We start from the raw sequence: 15,725 nt of genomic DNA on the forward strand, positions 1-15,725 counted from the left end.
GAATGTTCAACATGTTACGATTATGGGACATGTTACAGTTTTGATTTAGTTCTATCGGTACAATTCGTCGAGCGACAGATAGTTATGTATGTCTATGAAAGAAACGACGAACGTCAGGTGATCGTTATACAGTAATAATAAATCATTAAAGTCTACGGCCTCTGTCGCACCTGACAACCTCCACATAAATTCTGAAAAGCATCGATCTCATTAAATTTAGTTTTCTTTAATTTCGTGTAGTTCTATTGACATTGTTTTCAACTTATAATATATTCTTCGCGTTCCATTCTGCTTCTGTTCGAAGTAAAACAAGTTTAGCAATCACTACCGAAATTTCCAGTCTTTGTTCTTAACAATTATTTTGAAACATCGGTAGGGCTATAGGTTATTTGTATAATATATTTATTATTTCGTTAAAACTTCAATTTTATTCATTGTAAAATTGCTAAATATAAAGTATTATTATAGAAATAGTCAATATAGTAGTCATAATAGTTAAATTAATATTCTTGTTTGAATATATAACATAGAACACGTTATTAAAAAATATCATATAAATGTTAGCGTGATCTAATAATTAGGTATAACTGTAAATTATGTGTCACTTTTCATAATTACACAAGACTGTAAAAACGATAAGAACACATCCCCTGTGAATTTTTAATGCTCCATTTATGTGTTCGAAGTTAATAATAGTCGCAGTACAGCCTTTTGATAGGGGTTCTATTAATTTTTAGATGGCAATGTTTAACAACTATACACATTCAATATTTCGTAATTTAAAGATGCTTAACCATTGTTGACATTTCGATTCTATTGTTTCCCCAACATCCTGGTATAATTTATCTCTCAATCGATGTTGCGAATTTTACAAGTTCGCATTCATGCACAGTCGAAAATTAGCATGTACACGGAACGTGTGTGTTTATTTGAAATTTGTATGAACAGACTACCTAGCAATTTCGTCGTTTCCCGTTTCAAACGGAAGAAACGGACAGCCATCGATTGCAGAATGTCTAGTGCAATGTTTCATCGATAGCGAAAGAAAAATTATGCAACCAAAAAGACTGAATCATCTCGAATATGTGAAATTGGCCTTAATTTAAACAAATAAATTTCAAACAAACCAGTTTTCGTTTTGTACTTTGAATTGGATATAACTGAGATTCGATAAAATGAAAGAAGCGACGACTTCTGAGATCTGTGAAATTCGCCTTAAGGGGATATCCAGAATTAGGAGGTCTAAAAAAAGGGTTTTTTCGTGAATTTTTTTAAGTTGGAAAAACATAATTCATTCTATCGAACTTTTTCTCCTATTTTTTCAACAAGAAATATTCAAATCGAGTCGACTGCGACGCACATTTGTAGAGCACCTCACAATTAAAACCTCCTATTGGCGGGAAAGATGCAGGTCGTAATTTTCGTTTGACACAAAAAAAATCATAAGAAATTTTCATTTTCATACATTTTTCTTCTATTATTAGAAGAAAAGCACTTTATGCCACTTACAAATTTTAATATATTTCATCTATTAAAGCATTTATTACGAATATATTCTATGTGCTCCTTCAACATAAATTTATAGTCAAAAATGATTCCTAAGAATCTAGCAGTTGCACTGGATGTAACTCTACAATTTTGGATTTTGATAGTACAACAACCAGGAGGCACCCCTTTTCTATTAAAACGAACAAGAATGGTTTTTTCTGGAGCGAGACCAAGACCCAAAACATTCAGATTATCACCTATGGAGGAAATGGCCCATTCAATATTACGTTTGCCAATACGCGGAATAGAGACCTGACAGAAAACAGCAATGTCATCCGCAAATTGAGAAATACGAACCCGATCATGCAGTCCCTTAACTATATCCTGAACGTAAATGAAATAAAGAAGAGGACTAAGTACACCTCCTCGAGGGAGACCTTTGGAAACTTTCCTATTTATGTTGCAGGAGGGACTCGGTATGAAAGAGACACTTCGCTCGTAGGTTAAGAATTTAACAAACTTGAGGATAACATTAGAACAACCAATTTCCGACAGCTTCGATAGTAAAATATCGTTATTGACGTTATCAAATGCTCCTTTAACATCAAGGAAACAAACTAACACATCCTCATTCTTACAGAAGGCCTCCTCTATTGTTAACGTAAGAGTACCAAGGTTGTCCGAACAAGACCTTCCGGTGCGAAAACCCGCCTGAGAGGGAGGAAGAAAACCTTGTGTCTCTATCCACCATTGTAATCGCATTTTTAGCATTTTTTCAAGAATTTTACAAACACACGAAGTTAGAGAAATAGGCCGAACACCATTACTGTCTTTTTTGGCAATGAAGAAAGTAAGACTATCCGTCCATGTTGATGGAAACTTACTATTCAGGTAAATTTCGTTAAGAATGTCGAGTAGAATTAGCTTAAACTTAATAGCAAGATTAAGAATAAAGAGATGTTCAATTTTATCAGGACCTGGAGCGGACTTAAGACTACAACTATTAACAGCTATATTAAATTCGTGAAAATCAAACGGAGAGTTGAAGAGTTGGTTTTCGCCGTCAACACTCTGAGGGAGAGAGTTAGGATTTGTAGGAACCCAACAAGGGCTAATCTTATTAATCATTTCTTGTTTCTTTTCATAAAGATTAGAATTTAAGTTTCCATCCTGCTTCAAATTTGTCCACTTATTTTTGAAAATTCTACATTTATCCCAAACATAAGACGGATCTACATTATAGTCAATATTTTGAGCAAACTCTCTGACATTGTTAATCTTTCTTTTCTTGATATATTTTTTAGCTTCCGCCGCCCGTTTTTTATATATTATATGATCATTGTTACTGCGAGAGTATTTCCACTTTTTAAGAGCTGCTTTTCTTAACCGTATAAGCTTGGCGCACTCATTGTCCCACCAGGGTACAGGGTTCCTGAAATTCTTAACATTTGAGGTTCTGTTAAACGGAGTACATTTTTTAACTGCTTCAATAACTATTTCAAAGAAAAAATTGTATTTGTCTAAAGTATCTAATGAATCATAGCAAGGTCCATGAAATTTATCATAAGATTCATCCAAGAGAGAACGATATAGAGACCAATCTGTTCTTTTAGAAGAAAGTCGGTGGCGACTTTTAGTGTATTGAATTTTATCCACTATAAAATTAACGTTTAATGGAAAATGATCCGAGTCCCAGGTATCTTCTTGCACAGTTAGCTGGACTTTATCAAAAATATCGGAAGAAGACAGAACGAGATCTAAGTTAGTAAGTCTTTTTCTGTAAAAATCTATATGGGTAAGGGTGTTGTTATTGACTAAAATTAAATCTGAGTCGCTTATAGAGTTAAAAAGGCTAGTTCCATTCAGATCATTTTTAGAACTATTCCAGATAACATTATGGGCATTAAAGTCACCAAAAACCAGGCTAGATCCAAAGGAACTCAAGGTAGCGAAAAGCTGGTCCCATTGTAACTGAGTGACGTTAAATCCAGGAACCCTGTAACATCCCAACAAAGTAATTTCGGGAAACACATTGTGTATTTTAATTGCGCCTATTTCGAGGTTGTCAGCAATATTACAAAGACTTTGGATAGGAGAGTATTTAAGAGGTTTTTTGATTAGGATAATGAGACCACCGCCAGGTCTATTCTTTCTATCAATACTAAAGGAATTGAAAGCACGTAAGTTAAATGATTTAGTGTTGCTCTTAAGCCAGGTTTCTACTCCAATGAAGACGTCTGTTTCTGATAACTGCTTTTGTAGCTCTTCTTTGCACTTAGTAATACCTCTGGAATTCCAGAAGACTACGTTGAGATTAGTAATGTAGATTTGTTTATTATTATGCTGGGTCATGTTCTATGATGGATTCTGGAAGTGTATTCTGCTCTGAAGATTTGATGTCTTCCAGGGCCGTACAAGGGTCAGAGTCAGAGTCAGTGTCAGTAACAGGGAAAGAATCAGCCATCTTATCTTTCTCTTCTTTCCATTCAACATGAAGTTCGAGTTTTTTGACGATTCTTGTAATCCTGTTTTTAATAGATTTTCCAGTTATACTAGCGTATGTATCACGAAGCATTCTGATGAGAAGAGGAATGTTACTGGTGTACGTTAGAGCTAGTTGAGTTACATCTGAGTTGCCTTTAGCTTTGACTAAGAATTCCTTATATTGTGCATATTGTAAGACGTATAGTTTTGAGTGCTGTGTTAGCATCGATTTAACTAGATCTAACATGGAATCTACTTCATCTAAATCCGAAGATTTTTCCGTGTTAGCTTTTTTAGTTTTCTTCCTAGCAGGTACGATCGTTTTATCCGTCAAAGGAGGATTTAAGATACGGCATTCTTTGCTTGCATTCTCGTCTATCTCCGAAGAACTTGAGTCCAAAACTTTCTCCACAACGCCACAATGAGAAATACTTGAACTACTCATAGATAGAGGTCTTTTAGCGGGAGCACTACTTTTGATGATAGCAGAAAGATTAACATAATCCTGTTTATTAGCAATTGATTGTTGTTGTTCACTTGTTTATGAAGGAAATACATTTCTTGAATCAGTTTCATTTGATTGAGAAGAATTAGGTGCTCTATTGATTTCCTGAGATGAATCACCACTGTGAATTAGACATTGCTTCGCTAAGTGACCCTCCTTTTTACACAGAAAACAGGTTAGATTATCGGTCGTAACAAATATCCAATATGTTGTGTTGTCGAAGATTACTTGTAAATTCTCTGGCAGAATGTTTACGTCATCAGGGTGAATGTAAACTTGTCTGCGAAAACTTAAAATGTGGGAGAATCGAGATTCAGAGAATTCTGCCTTAATAAATGTAATTGGAGACATGATTCTTATTCCCTTAGATTTCAAGATACTTTCTAAAGCTGAATGAGGAATAATCGGACAAACATTGGAAAGTATAACACGCTTGGCTTTCGTAATAAGTGGTCTGATGGAAAGCTTAAGACCCTTAACGTTTAAGTTTACTTTTTCCGACGTGAGCTTATCCACGAGAGCTTTGTCTGATAAATATATGCATACTCTGTTGTTCGCAATTCGAGATGCAAATCTTATGTTAATGGGATCAACAATTTCACTAACTGCAATCGTATATTCTTTAATAGTAATATCTTCATGAGCATTAATAACAATGGCTTGCTCCTTCGTAGGAAAAGTTGTTTTTTGCGCTACACTGGCATACGTCGAGACTGATGCAACATTATTTTGCTTAACATTATGTGACTCCATTTTCTTTATACAAGGGAAACTCCTGTACACAGGAGTGTAACCCTCGTAATTGTATAATAAGAGCGAAGAATATCACCTGGGTGCCGCAGGGGAAAAACAAATCCACAGGAGGAGTTCTAAACAAAAATTTTCTTAACCCACGAGATTCACAGGAAATACGATAACTGCGTAGCACGAAATACGTTAACTGCGAACACGCGGAAAACTATCCTCGCGGAAAAATGTCCTCGCGGTATGACAACACAAGCCGAACTGTGATATTTAACATTTAGTAGGTACTATTTTGTTGGAATATTTACTAAACAGCATCTCATTTTACTGCAAAAATAAATGTACTCAGAATAAATGCACAACGTTATATCTGTCACTGCAGAATAACGAAAGAGAAAGTTTTCGTTTAGGCTATGGTCTACCCTCTCGAGTGCCTGAGAGGACCCTTCCTGTAGTTTACTAAAGACTAAACAAATGTGCTAAAACTACGCAGTATACAGCTAGAAATTCTTTCTACGGTTTTCTTTTAACGTTCATCGGTCAGTCTCGTGCAGCTCCTCGTTGAGAAGAGATCACAGTTTGCTCGTAGCAATTTAGTTTTAGTGAATAAAGCTAAAGTTAATCTATAAATTCAGTATTTTATTATTCACTTATACCCCATTTCCAATATATTTAATTTCACAAGACGTATATTAAGCCATGTCAAAAGGCCAAATGCCAAATTAACACGATATTTTTTTTGCTATTTATTTGCTAATTATTTGCCAAATAAAAGAAAGAATTAATTTTTTTGCTCCAACCGTTTTCGAGAAACAATGGCTATGCTAGCGTAATACTAAGCTAGCGTAGCCACTTATTGTATCTCTGTACCTAACAGGGGTATCAATTCCATTCTGGTAGCATATTTTTTTGCTAATTATTTGCTGTTTATCCACCGAATATGAATTTTTTTGCTCCAGCCGTTTTCGAAAAACTGTGGCTGCTCTAGCTTAATATTAAGCTAACGTAGCCACATGTTTGATCATAATACATAACAAAGATATCGATGCCATCTTTGCGGCATATTTGTTTGCTATATATTTGCTCTTAATCAAATCTTTCATTCTTTTTTCTGTACGTACCTACAATCAGCATTGTACAGCTTTTAGGCCATTTAAAAAAAATACGAAACAACCGAAGGAGTCTATTTTTTAGTTAATTTTGACGGATAGATGCATAAAAAGTTATCTAATTTTCAAAAATTCATAGCTTTCTTAACAGTGGACATTTTCGATTGAGACTTTTTCTCGTTGTAGATCTCATAGAACTCTACAAAAAACATATAGAAAATTTTTCTCTAAACTGAAAACCCAATTTTTTAAAAATGAGAAAAAAATTTTTCAAGAATTCTCAAAAGTCCTGTCCTAGCGCGGTCATCGTTTCTCGAAAATGACTGTAGTAAAAAATTAATATTCGGTGGATAAATAGCAAATAAATATGTCGCAAGAATTGTATCGATATCTTTGTTATGTATTATGATAGAACATGTGGCTACATTAACTTAATATTAAGCTAGAGCAGCCACAGTTTTTCGAAAACGGCTAGGACAAAAAAATTCATATTCGGTGGATTAAGAGCAAATAATTAGCAAAAAAAAATATGCTGCCAGAATGGAATCGATATCCTTGTTAGGTGCAGAGATACAGTGGGTGTAGAAAGTATTCGTACACCGATCAATTTCCAAAAAAACTATGTAAAATTGTAATTTATTAACTTATTTTTTATAAACAATGAAATTCTACATATTCTCGGAAATCTCTAGAATAGATAGAGTACAATAAAATAGCTATTTATGTAAATTACGAAAGTAACAAAAAAAAAAAAAAAAAAAAAATTAATCGACAGAAATGTTGAAGGAATAAGTATTCGCACAACTGTTTAATTTTTAAAACTTGATTAAAAAAAAAGAAATTTACATTAATTTATAAGTATATAATACTTCCTTCGTAGGATTTCCTTTTGATTTTTTAATTACGCAACTCTTCTAAGCGTTAAATTAACTAAATGACTATTATTCGAAATGGAATCTTCTTCAATTCCTCTATTAGAGTCATTTTTAGAAGTACTTTCCTGGAAATTTGATGTTTTCTAATTCGTACGAAGGAATAAACTAATGTGTTTACGTTACGAACTTTACTGTAAATGGTTCGTCATAAGAATCGCACAAATACTTATTGCTTCTATACTTTTACCCACTTTTCGCATTTTTTTGTTCATTTCTATCTTAGAGACTTCTGAGAATATGTAAAATATCATTGATTATAAAAGAAGAAATTAATAAACTACAATTTCACAGAAAAGTTTTTTGGGAAATTGATCGGTGTACGAATACATTCTACACCCACTGTACAGTAAATGGCTACGCTAGCACAGCCATTGTTTCTCGAAAACGACTGGAACAAAAGAATGAATTCTTTGGCAAATAATTAGCAAATATTAGGTTGTCCTAAAAGTTTCTTTCGTGAGTTGCATTCAATTATTTTCTGTGGCAATGTTTATATAAATAGACAATCTAATTTCTTAGACATTGTTGCTGTAACAGTAATGGAGCGAAATGTACACAATTTTGTAATGTAACATAAAACATAAAATATTGTGTACGAATTAATTATTAATAAAACGAAAGAAACTTTTCGGACAACCTAATAAATAGCAAAAAAAATATCGTGTTAATCTGGCATTGGCCATTTGAAATGGCTACGTTAGCTTAATATACGTTTTCACAAGTATAACGTGAGAGTTTTAGTCACAAAAATAATCAGGTTCACGGAACCTGTATGTTGTTCGAATTACAGCTTCGCGCGTGGTTGCATGAAAAATCGAGGAAAAATGTTTGCCTGCCTATTAGCAGGCATAAGGTTTCTGAAACTGTGTTCAATAAGCGCGTGGCGTGATTCTATACTCTGCCTGTAGATGTTTACTAAATATTTGGAGACACTACGACTGCTCAATGTTGGACCACTTTTTCTCAAAAGTTTCTCAACGTGGGAAATTGGGCTATCAGTGGCAGAGGTGGGTAATATTTGTAGAATAAATATTTTAAATACTATTTCAAATAATAGATTCTTCATAATTCAAATAAAATAGTATTTCAAATGGGATATGAAATTTCAGCAAATAAAGTATTTTATTTTGATAATGTAAAACGTAAAATAAAATAGTTTATTTTGGTAATCTATAGTTAAAGCATGAAAATAAATATTTTATTTTGATAATTTAACGCATAATATAAAATATGTTTCATTTTAATAACATAAAGCATAAAATAGAATACTTTCCATAGTTCTTAATTTGAAATAAACTGTGTATGTATGATACACAGATGGAGAAACTATTTCTTGCAAATATTATGATTTCTTGCGATTGGAGTATATTAATTTTATGAAGATTCTTATTAAAGATTCTTAATACACTGACGGACAAAATTAAAGGGACACTTTTTTAAAACGTCATATCTATGGGAGTTTTCAACCGATTTTGGGGAAACATCGCGAGGAGTAGTTTTGAAGTGTCCTCTAAATGTGCATTGGCGAGGGTTGATACGAAGGGGTTAATTTACCCCCGTAAAGAGGGGCACGTCGAAAAACGTCACTTCTGAAGAGGCCAGGGGTGACGGTTCACCCCTTGGCTTTCACCCCTCTACTGGACCATGAAGCCCTGGCGGGGAGCCCTTGGAGGTAGCCTGTCGGATCGGGATCTCCAGGATAATTGTGGCGGGGGACTTTAATGCGAAGTTTGAGCGGCTGGGGCTTGCCCCCTTGGACAGTGCGGGGCCCTTTTCCTTTCAGAAGAACGGCCGCAGGTTCAAGATAGACGTGCTGGCGTGTGATGCGGTGTCCCTGCGGGAGCTGGAGTCTAGCACTATCATGCAGGAGTACACTGCGTCTGACCATCGGTGCATTTGGCACGTGTTTGGAGGGCAGGGCAACGACCGACCGGCCGGTCGCTATACGAGGGGCTGGAGAATGGAGACGATGGATCCGGAAAGGTTCTCTGAGTCCATTGGACGCAGTGTGACCGGACTGGATCTGTCGTGTCCCCTCTGCCCCGATGATATCGAGGGGGTCCTGGACGCCGTCGAAAGAACGTGCTCGGACAGTATGGTGCACAGAAGGCCCCCTCCTACGAAAGGCACTGCCAAGTACTGGTGGTCCAGGGAGATCGCGTCAGTGCGTCGGATGGCGAACGCTACCCGCCGGAGGCTGCAGAGGGCCCGCAAGAGGCGACGGCCTGAGATCCCTGAGTTATTGAGAGAGTACAGGGAGGCCCGATACTGGCTCCGTATCCTCATTATCCGGGGCAAGGAGAGGGCTTGGCGAGAGTTATGCGGTATGGTGGAGGATGTGTGGGGCAGACCCTAGCGCGCCGTCATGAATATGATGGCGCGGCGGGCTCCCACCCCCCTGATACCTGCCGCTCAGATGGTAACGATTTTGGCCGAGCTTTTTCCTGCCCCGGAGGGGGCGGAGAGCTGGGCGCCCGAGGGCTACCGGATGGGAAGGGATCTGGAGAGCTTCGTTTGGCGGCCGGTTCCTCCGATTTCCGAGGAGGAATTGCAGAAGGCTCTACGGGCCACTCATTTAGGAAAGGCCCCTGGACTAGATGGGGTTCCGGGCAGGACCATCACCGAGGTGGCCAAGTGGAACGTGGGACTGCTGAGAGCACTCCTGGACGGATGCCTCAAGCATGCCTACGTTCCATAACGCTGGAGGGACCAGCGATTGGTGCTTCTCAAGAAGGAGGGGAAGGATCCCATTTCCCCTTCGGCATATCGCCCCCTGTGCCTTCTTGGACATTTGGCGAAGGTATGGGAGAATGTAGTGAAGGGGAGGCTGGAGGCGGAGATCGGCCACCATCCCACCATCAGTACGGCTTCCGCTCGGGCCGTGACACGTCCCAGGCGGTGAGACATGTGCAGAGGCTAGCTGATGCTGCCAAGAGCCACCAGCGCTTTTGCGTTCTCATCCTCCTGGACGTGAAAAACGCCTTCAACTCCCTTCGGTGAGGACTATTAATGGCGAAGATAGCCGGCAGGGGTTTTCCCCTATACCTTCGTCGAATAGGGAGGGGGGGGGGGGGGTACCTGTCTAACCGCAGGATATTCTATGAGACAGCCGAAAGGGAGGTGCATCGACGGGTTTTCTGCGGTGTCCCTCAGGGGTCTGTGCTCGGCCCGCTGCTCTGGAATATTTTCTATGACGGCGTGCTGAGCCTCCGACTTCCGAGGGGTTGTATCACCGTGGAGTACGCCGACGACATCATGGTGATGGTCACAGACATCGACCGCAACTCTCTGGATGATCGTATCCGGCGATGCATGCAGACGGTCGAGTCTTGGATGTCGTCGGCGGGGCTCAAGATTGCCCCGGAGAAGACGGTTGTCTTCTCCGCGAACAGGAACAGCTGGTCCCTCAATCGACCAGTGTCAAATATTTGGGGGTGACCTTCGATACGTCACAGAGCTTCAAAGTGCACGTAGAGAGGGTCACCAACAAGGCCACCCGGATAATGTATGCGCTGGCCAGGCTCATGCCGAACATCGGCGGCCCGGTCCAAAGGGTCAGCGCGTTATATTATAACGTTATGGAGTCGGTGCTGATGTACGCGGCCCCCATTGGGGGGGGCTATGAGTGTAGCAGCCCGACGAAATAAGATGGTCTCTGCCCAAAGGGCAGGGTTGATTAAGCTATGCAGGGCGTACCGGAACGTCCTCACGGACGTCCTCCCGGTCATGGCTGGGGCCTGCCCTATCCTCCTGAAGATAGAAGAGAGGAGGAAAATATTTGACCTACTGGAAGAAAACAGGGTCAGTCCTCTGGGCCTGGCGGGAGTGGATCTCCAGACTGCCGTAGAGCGCATCAAGAAGGATGTGCTCGACAAATGGCAGGAGGAGTGGGACACGGGCAGTGCGCACCGGGTCACTCATGAGTGGATCCCATGCATCGAGTCATGGAGAGCCAGAGGCTATGGCCTCGTAGATTATTGGATATCGCAGGCACTAACGGGGTACGGGGTCTTCAATGAATACCGACATCGGATAGGAAAGACCCCGTCCCCGTTGTGCTGGTTTGGATGCGGAGAAGTGGACTCGGTGGAGCACACCCTCGTCCGCTGCGACCGTTGGGCCGCGGAGAGATTGGCCCTGGAAATGGAGGGTGAAGGAGATGTCCCTCTCACTCGCTGGGGGATGGGGCGGACCATGGTCCGTGATAGGGCAGGTTGGGTCGCGGTGGAGACTTTTATCAAGAAGGTCCTCACCGCGAAGGCTGACCTTGAGCGTCGCCTTGACCGGGAGGCCGGGGTTAGGCGGGGACGCGGTACGTCCAGGGCCCGTGGAGTCCGCAGGAGAGATGGGCGAAGGGGCGCTGGTCCTCCGCCTGCCTGATGAGGATGGATAGGGGCGAATAAATGCATGGCCCCCTCTTCGTCGTTGCCTCGCCGGGACTTAGTAGGACGTTGTCGACTGATGAGTGTATGGTGATTTTATTTTATTTTATTTTATTTTATTTTGAATGTTTTATTCCCCTTTACAGAATACATGTTTAATTTTTTGACATTATTTACAATATTTTTTTTACTGATTCACGTACTTATTTTTATAACAATTTTAATTTTGACCTATGTATAGTTTTATTATTTATTACTTATTGACTTCAAATTTAGTTTATTATATAACAATAGATTAGGACATCTCCCCGCGGAGTATGGAACTCGGCCATAAAGCCGGGTTAGTACGTCCTCGGCCTCCCCCCAGTAACGACTGGGGAGAGAGGTTGTGTTGGAGGCACGGGGTCCCCGAGCGCTCCTAGCTCCGGCTCGGGCCGGCTAAGACATAACACCACGCTCGGGGAAAGTTTATGTCCCTCCTCCCTGCTAGGGGGGAGGATGAGGATCCTCACCGAGACCCCTAGGAGGGATCCCCCCTCCGGAGGTCTAATACCCGGAGGGGTGGTGCAGGATGATGGGGGATCGCTGGTGGCGATCCCATTGCAGACCTCCTCTTGGTCCGGGCGTGGAGGAGGAGCAGGAGCAGGAGCACCGCCGCCCCGCCAGCCTTGGACAGGATCTACTGCCCCCTGCTGCCGGGGAACAGGCCTGTGTGCCAGGTGAACGAGTAAGCCCACGTCAACGCCGTTCATGGATTCGGACGCGCGAATGCTTTATTAACAGGTCCCCAAAAATTCGGATATTTTGAATCACGCTTTCATTGTCAAATCGGAGTAGATTTGAAAGAGTATTAAGTGGGCCGGACGGAGCCGACATGCAGAAGTGGAGCGAGAGCCTGCAGCCGTACGTGGTCAGACCACGTTAAATTGGAGTCCGGTTTGGTCATTTTCGTATATATATCGAATTGAGTAACTCTTCCTTTTTCGAAGTTGGATAAAAAATATATATATATATTTTATTTACACTATAATTTAGTAAAATCAAATATTCCGAACTATGGTACAAATATTTTCAGTGTTTTGCAAATAAAATATCATTTGAAATATTATCTTAAAAATTTCTTATGACAAATAAAACATTTTATTTCAAAAAATACTTCGATGATCTGAAAATAAAATATTTTATTTTTAAAAATACATGCACGATTCGAAATAAAATATTTATTTATTATTTACTATTTAATAATACGTATTTTACCCAGCTCTGATGAGTGGAAAATCTCAAAGTGGCCTATTATCTAACTATCTGAATGGGGGTGATTGTTACGTGATCGTTATTGTTGTCGTTATTAGCGACAACTGTGAGATTTTAAAGCTTTTGGGGAGAATTAGTGTTAACAAGAAATTCCAGGAGCTGTAGTAAACTTTTTTTATCAGTGACATTTTCCCGTATGCACTGTTTAAGCTTGGAACAAAATATGAAAAAAAAAATCATTTTTTTATATTTTTTTTTTTATTCAAATTTAAGCGATTCTGAACAATTCTACGCAAAGAAAATTGAATTTGGAGCACTAGAAGTGGTAAACAAATTTTTTGGAAAAAAAAAAAATTGTATTACTTTTTTCTAAATTTCTTTTTTTCTCACAGAAAAAGTTCGACGACACGAAGTTAGTACTGACAACTATTTCAAAGAGAAAACAACAACAGTCAAGTTTGCGGAAGACCGGAGACGCGGTTACCTTGGTCACAGCCATAGAGCCATAGAGTATTGTTTTCTAGGGTAAAGAAGACAGTAAATTTCCGAAAAAGCAGTGTTACCGTTTTAATCGATTGTGATAAAATTAAATACGATTTGATAACATTTATATCGATAATCGAACGGGAAATAGAAATTTTTAGTTTTTTGCATCTTCTGAAAACCTAGGTTTTTGGTATAAAAGTACACTTTTCTCAGAAACGGTTAGGCCGATAGAATCAAATTTTTTACACGTGTTTTTAGATAGTTGAGCCTAATTTACACCGAGGATTTTTTTGAAATTCCAAATGGTTAATTTTTAAAAATGTGTAAAGTTGAAAAAAAGAATTTATAGGTTATAGGTAACCAAATATTGTTAAACTTGGCGAGGATCACCTTCAGATTCTCTTCATAACATAAAATTTCATGTACAGTGGGTGTAGAATGTATTCGTAATCGATCAATTTCCCAAAAAAATTTTCTGTGAAATTGTAGTTTATTAACTTCTTTATATATGTCGATATATTAAAGTTATACGAGTCCATAGAGGGTCACACATTCGTAATTTCAGAAGGTTTTATAGAAACCGTTTATATCAGATTGATACATGAATAACTTCCATTTTTCGAAATACAATTTAGTTTCTAATATATTACATACTGATAAATCTTAATCGATTATATAATTACCATCGTCGATTATCATCTGTTCCCATTTATCAGATATGTTAACATTACACCTACTGACATTTTTCTATACTTATTTCTACTGTGATCGATCAAATGGCTGATCTTAAAGATTCTTTCTTCAATTGCATACCTCAATATTTCACATAGTGCTAAATTCAATAATATATGAAACAGTTGTATATAATTTTTGTATTGTACGTAAGAAATCTACTATACATAAGTTTGAAAATAACAAACCGGAAGTTATTTATGAATCAATCCAATATTTTTCGCCAACCACTTATGGTAACTTTTATTCACAAAGAAAAACAAGCATACAGTGGGTGTAGAATGTATTCGTACACCGATCAATTTCCCAAAAAACTTTTCTGTGAAATTGTAGTTTATTAACTTCTTCTTTTATAATCAATGATGTTTTACATATTCTCGGAAATCTCTAGAATCTAGTTCAAACAATAACAGAAGTGTTTTAACTTTTAGCTCAATTTGGAATGTTCTAACATAGAAAGTTGACTCGAAGTGATTGTCGATTTTTTGAAAATTAATTTTGTTTGTGAACTATTTCAATTTGCAGAAGGGCTCGTTTCGATTTGACGAGGTTTCGACGCCTTTGATAGAAAAATGTATCTTTTCACAGACTTCAAATATTAAGATAATATACATTTTTCAATCTTTGATTTTTCCTTAAATTTTCATTAGTTTTTTTCTTGTTAATTTCACAACTTACATACATAGCTATTTTTTTTTTTTGTACTCTATCTATTCTAGAGATTTTCGAGAGTATGTAGAATGACATCGTTTAACACTTTATCTACCGGGTTATTTAGAAACAGACTTTAATTAAAAAAAGAATTTTCTACAGTATCATATGCCAATCTAGGCTGGCTATAATTCCTCCATACTGTTACTGGGTACATTGAAAGCCAAGACTGTTTCCAAACACTGAACATTGTTCGTAGACAACCATCAACATAGTAAATAAATTCGAATAACTAAATACTGCAATTAAAAAACTTAAAAATAGGCTCCCGGTAAATAAAGTGTTAAAATTACAATTTTACATAGTTTTCTTGGAAATTGATCGGTGTACGAATACTTTCTACACCCACTGTACATATAGATGGATGACGATGAAATAAGATCATAAAATAGACGCAGGAAATGAACATCATTTATTAATTTATTATTTGCAAGTCCACTGTTTCATATATTTTACTTTTGTTAATAAATTGAATTACTATATTAACTGTGAGCGTTTTTTTGAAATTGCCATCTTGCCCATAACCACATTATAAATACTATAATACTTTCTACACTCACTGTAGCTTATTATTTGAATTATTTTCAAATACATTTATAGGGATGTAAGGTTTCAAAAAATGCAGTTAATAAAAAAGATAGGTTCTTTAGAAGTCTCCGTCGAGCGAGCAAAGACTGACACTTTTATCCTCGTTAACTTTAGTAAATAACCCAAGGAACTTTTGTTCGTATTTTTCGGTTTGATTTATTCTTCCGTCTGTTATAGTATAACTAAGTTGTACGATTGGAACTGAGGTCACCTATTCAGAGGAGAGGACAAACGTTCACGATGTCCATACGTCAATCTTTTGTATAAAAAAAGAATGGTCAGAGCCGACAATCCTAGCAAGAATCAC

At 38.2% G+C, this 15,725-nt stretch overlaps 1 protein-coding gene across 2 annotated transcripts in view; it reads right to left on the minus strand.

Moving 5' to 3' along the window:
- LOC128875586 (elongation of very long chain fatty acids protein 6-like) overlaps nt 1–15,725 on the minus strand; it is a 52,541-nt gene that overhangs the window by 17,418 nt on the left and 19,398 nt on the right. The window lies entirely within an intron of this gene.

This window comes from Hylaeus volcanicus, chromosome 4, assembly GCF_026283585.1.
Source record: "Hylaeus volcanicus isolate JK05 chromosome 4, UHH_iyHylVolc1.0_haploid, whole genome shotgun sequence".
Classification (NCBI taxonomy): Eukaryota; Metazoa; Arthropoda; class Insecta; order Hymenoptera; family Colletidae; genus Hylaeus; species Hylaeus volcanicus.